We start from the raw sequence: 6868 nt of genomic DNA on the forward strand, positions 1-6868 counted from the left end.
GATTCATTCAAGATGGGCCAAGCCCCCATGGTTTTTCCCCCCTTTTAGGGGTTTCCACGTAAAAACTCTGGTGTCTTTTATGAACGCTGCACCCTCATCTCTTTCATCTGCTTGTGTTCTGGATCTTCGTACAAAGCTAAGGCATTAATCTTTATATTTCTCTACCGCCGCGAATTTTCCAGGACGCAACAAGCACAATGAGAGATAAATGAAAGCCAAATATAACTAAAGAGAATATCATCAATAATAATAATAATGAATAAGAATAATTCCTATATATATTTAATTTTTTGATTATATATATATCCACAAACTTAAAAGAGGAATAAAAGATCAACTTAAATTTCAAATATAATTATTCAAATTATTTTGAAGGATGAGAATAGATGAATATATATATTTTTTGCTTTCGTGATGAGATATGTGGAAAGGTTGAAGATGAATGGTAAAACCTCGTCATAAATCAAGTGAAATCAACCTCAATGATTTGTAATAATATCATTTTGAGCAATGACAATCACATTATGATTATTATGAATAAGCTTTCATAACTTATGCTCATATATAGAGTAATCATTAATTAAGGCTTTATTTGGGGCAACTTTTGTATTATTTTTTTTAAACGGGTTTTTAGTACAAAATTTTCAAATTCAATAACTTTTTTTACTAGAAAGTTGCTTTAGAAAGAAAGTAGAAAACCGTCTCAAACGAAACCTAAAACTAAAAATAATTGATATTGTTATGTTAGTATGAGTATTATGTTCAACTTTTGCATTAAAAGGAGCAACCATTAATTACTTTTGACCCCATTGAGAAATTAAGGATGTTCCTCAGAGATAGAGAACCAAGTGATCAATTTGTAGCCAATAGGGTCACCAACCTTTTAATGTAAGAGTGAACATCAATAATAAGTGGATATCGGGAAAATAATGAAGACCACAATGCAATATACCTCATATAACATAATTTAGAATGTGAGGACAATGTAGAAAGCAATTAGTATAATATACTGCATAGATAATGCAAGACCAGTAATAATTACATATATCAATCCCACAACTAATTGTTAAGGCCAACATCCTATAAGTGGACAAGAGATGATCTTGTGGGTTTATGGGAGTGGAGGTTGCCTTCAATTGATGCTACTTGTACAAGCATGAAGATAAAAGACACTTGATTTATGTGACAAAATAATCAAAAGTGGTAAAAGAGATGTAAGGAGAAAGGAAATAATTTAAATGATTCAAATCTTTTATTTTAAAGTTAGATGGGATATGACTCTTAAAAGTAAAGATATATCATCGTTGTGTCTATTAACTTAAAATGATATTAACTCATAAAAGTGTGATGAACAATAAGGGAGGAACCATAAGAAATGTAAAAGTGCTTTTTTTTAGTTTATAAATAGCTCATCAGGCTTGAGAATGTTACTCATTTTTTTTTTTTTTTGAAAAAATGCAAAAGTTGCATTAAAATGAAAAGTTAACAACCTAATACAAACTAGGAAGTAAAAACTAATAGATCCTTGATCAATAGAAAAAGGATCCTTATTGAAAGCAAATTTGTTTAAATTAAACTTATTATTTTTGAATTGAAACCCACTGTTCCTTATTTTAAAACCTTTGAGATGCAGGGGATACCAAAGTTTTAAACAACCCAAGGGTTGGTTAGTATCCCAGAGTTCCCATCTAGTTAAAAAATAGGATTTAGTAATGATCCCATAATCAAATCTAATAAGTTTAAAAAACAAATTGAAAGACAAAAGCAAAAGGAAGCAACAAAAGAGAAATAAAAGACAATTACAAAAAATCCAGGACAATCGCAAAATACATAAGAAAAACATAAATAGGTATTTCGGATGTCTATTCCAACTTCCAATGATGTAGTTCAAAGCAAGAGATTTTGTAAATTCTTTGCTCTTAATTAAGCTCCAACCTCTGGTATCTTTCCACTTTGGTGTTTGCAATGTAAATATCAGCTAACATATTACTGAGATGATTGGGAAGAACCTCTTAAATAGTTCTTCTTTTTGAGATCAGAATTCCCTCTTCTAGTTTGCTTTTTCACCGGTCCTAGAGCTTGTAGTTCCTTAAACAATTTGTGTTTGTGACCAGAAGAATCAAGTTACATAGTAGAACCCTTTTTATTCTTCAATAATACAGTTTTTTTGAATTTCAAACTGATTATTGAACTAGGAGAAATGTTTTCATAATAACCATTTTCTTCAAAAGACCTTGCAGCTTTTGTTGGAGTCAAGACCGGGATTAAATCTTCAAATATTTCTGACTTAGTCAAGCCGTCAATTTAGCCATTTGCTGAGATAGGTTCAGCAGTATATTTGGGTAACAAGTTAGTTACCGAATAAATATCTTCATTATCTGCCTCCCGAATTTGTGGTAATTCAAAAGTTGTATTTTGAATTTCCAAAACTTCAGCCTTTTTTTGTTGATCCACGGAAATAGCTGCAATATTTCCTTCCTTGATTTTAGCATTTTCTTCAGCCAACGAAATTGGAAATTCAGAATTCAAATTCTGAATAGCCTGAATTTGTTCCTCAATAAAATTTGAAGACTTATTAGTCTCCCTAAATTCCTCCAGAATTTGTGGGATTTGAATTTGCAAATTTTCAGCAATTTTTGGAGGATTGCCGGAAGAATCTGCTTCATGACTAACATCCTTTTCATCTCCTTCCTTAATTTCAGCATCATTTCTAATTGCCAATGGATCAACTAGAATTTCTGAAGCAGCTCTAATGTCTTCTTCCTCTCCTTCCAATACAGCATTATTAATAGTAACACAAGTATCATCAGATTTATCTTTGGCTGAAACAACTTTGAATTGCTTTTTCTCAGTATTTACCCTTCTTTTGCTTTTAAACTTCACATGCATCCAAGGCCCATATGGATTATTTTCAGTTTGAAAAGAACTGAAAGGGACATCTTTGACCAGTAGATTTTGGTCAAGGTTCACTACAGGAAAAATGGCTATTACCGGCGGTTCCTGGCGGAGGTTCATTGGCCGCCGGTGTCACCGGCGGTTAAACCGCCGTTTGTTAACGACGGTTTGCCGGTGTTTTTTATATGTTAAACCGCCGGTATTAACGGCGGTCTAGAAACCGCCGGCAAACCGCCGGATTATAAATAAAACCGGCGGTTTAGCGGCGGCTTTGACCGCCGTTAATAAGTAATTTTTTACCAGCGGTTTGGACCGCCGGTTAGTGCCCTAAAAAAACCAGCCCCGCGACTCACATCTCATTCTTTCTCGTTCTTTCTCTCTGGTTTCGCTCGCCTCCGCTCGCCTCTCCTCGTGCGACCGCGACCGACGAAGGTTCTCCGACCGCCGCCGACGAAACTTCTCCAACCGCTGACCCAAATCCGACCGGCACTCCGACGTCCGACCTCGCTGACCCAGTCCGACCCCAAACCGCCGGCCGACTTCAAGTTTTCAACCCTAGATTTCTATTTTAAGGTATATTTTATGTTATTCCTTTTTTTCACATAGTTTCGCAAAAGATATAATAGAAGAGTTGATGTTTGTATTAGTCAAACCCTACATGCCTAGATTTGCTTTCATGTAATATCTCAAATGCCGGCGGTTTTAAAAAAATACGACGACTAACTAAATCGCCGGCAAACCGTCGGTCAAATAGCCGGCGGCGTCACAGCCGGAAAACCGCCGGCATAAAATCCGGTTGAAACCGGCGGTCGGAACCGACGGAAAACCGCCAGTGATAGTTTCCTACGCGATTTTTTCCGGCGGCACAAAACCCGCCGTAAAGCCGCCGGTAGTTAAAAAAAACCACCGGAAAAAATCGCCGAATTTCGGCGTTTTTCCTGTAGTGGTTTGTATAAGGACAAACAGAATCTATATGTCCAATTCTCCCACATTTGTAACAAAAAGATGATAGATTTTCATATTCAAACTTTAGAAAAAATCTACCATTAAGGACTTCCACCCAAATACCATAAGGGAGTTTAGAATTCAAATTTACCTGAATGCAAGCTCTAGCGAATTCCCTTCTTCCCCATCTAGAAGCAATTCTAGTGATATTGGATTCATCTCAGCAATGTAAGGGCAAATGAGGAAGACGAACCCAAATCGGAGAAGAAATCCCATCCAATGAATTAGGAGAAAAGGTAGGAGACCATTTATCTAATCCTACGACGAAGCCCCCTACAAACCAAGGACCTCCGTTAAGAACTTCCTCCATGGCTTCATGAGACTGAAATGAACAAAGGAGCCAATCTAAACCAAGCATTGTAATATGAAATCCTCCATATTTCATCCATTGCTTTCTTAATTCCATTGAACACTTAGAAACAGGAAACTTTTTCCTAAGAATTTAACAACCAATGAATTGCTCAAAACTTGAACATTAGATTTTTTCTTTTCTATGTCAAGTTTGACAAACATTTGCATCTTCAATATCATCATGCATACCACTAAATTTTATTTTAATGTGAGGTTTTTTGATCCACACATTAGAACTTTCCAAACTTGAAGAAGTAATTGGATTTTTGATATTAACATTACCTTTGTTAATATCATTATCCTTCTTCAATATTTCAGCAAAACTGCATCCTGATGATGAAGCCTCCTTATCATATGTTCCAGAGATGAAAGCCGACAATTTTGGCTTATCTTTCAAGAATGAAATGACTTCTTTCCCTTTGTCTGAAATCGACAAAGGCTTATGATTTGGAATTGAACCTCCCTCTTTGATAACTAGAGGAGATTCCAAAATTCGAAATGGGGAGATGCGTTTAAAGGAGAATCTATCTCTTGAATCCAACATAATTGGACTTGCGGTAGATAGCAAAGTTTTGGTGTTCCGGTCATCCTTAGATGACCGGCCACCTTCTTCCATCTCCAACAATGGCACCCAAAATCTTCAATTTCTTCTTAGAAATTCTTCCTAATTTTGTGGAGCTTCTCTCTCTTCACTCTTGAACCGTGGAAAGCATAGTTTTTTTGAGAATGTTACTAAAGTGAACATCAAATCTAGTAAAATTTTTTGTACTAAAAAGCTGTTTTAAGAAGCAGAATGAAAGCCGTCCCAAACGAAGCCTAAATTTCATTCTTGATACTACTAGTGAGAAAATTATTCCTTACATCCATTTGAAATAATGCCAAAGGGAATTAAGTACTTTCACATAAACACTCGTATGAAAGAAGAGCAACACGGGAAGCTTTTATGAAAATCAATGTCTTATTCCCATATGAAGGCTAAATCAATAAGGCGGGTTATGATGTTCACAATAGCCATTCGAATTTTAGGAGGGAAATTAGTCTAATTAAGCCGTGATTTTGAATTCAAATGCATAGGAGGCTTTAATTCCAATTAATGACCCTTAATTAGGCTCTAAATAGGTTGATATGACCTATTAATGACTTTATTTGACCAAGTCAACTTTTGACTTGGTCAAATCAGTCAATTAGGCCAAGGGAGTCCAAGGATTGAGCCAAGAAAAAGGTTGCATATGATTTAGGCTCTAAAAGGGCTTAATGGGTCAAATTGGTCAACCCTGGTTGACTTGGTCAACCGGGTTGACTCAGGGTCCAAGCTCGGGCTCGACAGGCTCGACTCGACTCACTGAACCCAGTGGAGGGGGTTTCGAGGTCTGGCTTGGTCAATTTGACCAAGTCAACTCTCCAAGCCCAGTTCTGGGCAAAATCGAGGTCAACACCCATATATGGAGTAATCATTAAAACTAAAAAGTAACTGGCATCGCTATGTTAGTGCAAGTATTATATTCAACTTTAGCTTTAAAAGGAACAACCCTAAACTATTTTTTACTCCTTTGAGAAATTAAGAATATTCCTCAGAGAAAGTTAACATAATGATCAATTTCTAGCCCATAGGGTCGCCAACCTTTTAATGTAAGAGTGAACATTAATAATAAGTGGATATTGGGAAAAATAATGAAGACCATAATGCAATAAACCTAATACATCATAATATAGAATGTGAGGATAATGTAGAAAGTAATTAATATAATATACTCCATATATAATATAAGTCATGTAATAGTCACATATATCAATCCCACGACTAATTGTTGAGGCGAGCATCCTATAAGTGGACACGAGATGATCTTGTGGGTTTATGGGAGTGCATGTTGCCTTCAAATTGATGATACTTGTAAAAGCATGAAGATAAGAGACACACTTGATTTATGTGAGAAAATAATCAAAAGTGGTAAAGGAGATGTAAGGAGAAAGAAAATAATGTAAATGACTCCAATCTTTTATTTTAAAGTTCGGTGGGATATGGCTTTTAAAAGTAGAGATATCATCATTGTGTCTATTAACTTAAAATAATAAAGATATAACTCATAAAAGTGCGATGAACAAATAGGGAGGAACTCTAAGAAATGTAAAAGTGCTTTCTTTAGTTCATAAATAGCTCATCATGCTTGAGAATGTTACTCAATAGAACATCAAATCTATGCGGTGGTTGTATATAAGGCTTTGTTTGTGACGATTTTCTTTTTGCTTCTTAAAACAATTTTCTAGTACAAAAATTAATTTTTTTTTACTAAAAAGCTACTGTAAGAGTGGTTGTATATAAGGCTTTGTTTGTGACGATTTTCTTTTTGCTTCTTAAAACAATTTTCTAGTACAAAAATTAATTTTTTTTTACTAAAAAGCTACTGTAAGAAGCAAAAAAAAAAAAAAAGTCATCCCAAACGAATTCTAAATCTCATTTTTGTACTACTGGTGAGGAAATAATTCCTTGTATCCATTTAAAATAATCCCAAAGTGAATTGAGTACTTTCACATCAACACGGGAAGCTTTTATGAAAATCAATGTCTTATTTCCATATGAAGGTTAAATCAATAAGGCGGGTTTATGATGTTCACAATA

This window comes from Dendrobium catenatum, unplaced genomic scaffold, assembly GCF_001605985.2.
Source record: "Dendrobium catenatum unplaced genomic scaffold, ASM160598v2 fragScaff_scaffold_1567, whole genome shotgun sequence".
Taxonomy (NCBI): domain Eukaryota; kingdom Viridiplantae; phylum Streptophyta; class Magnoliopsida; order Asparagales; family Orchidaceae; genus Dendrobium; species Dendrobium catenatum.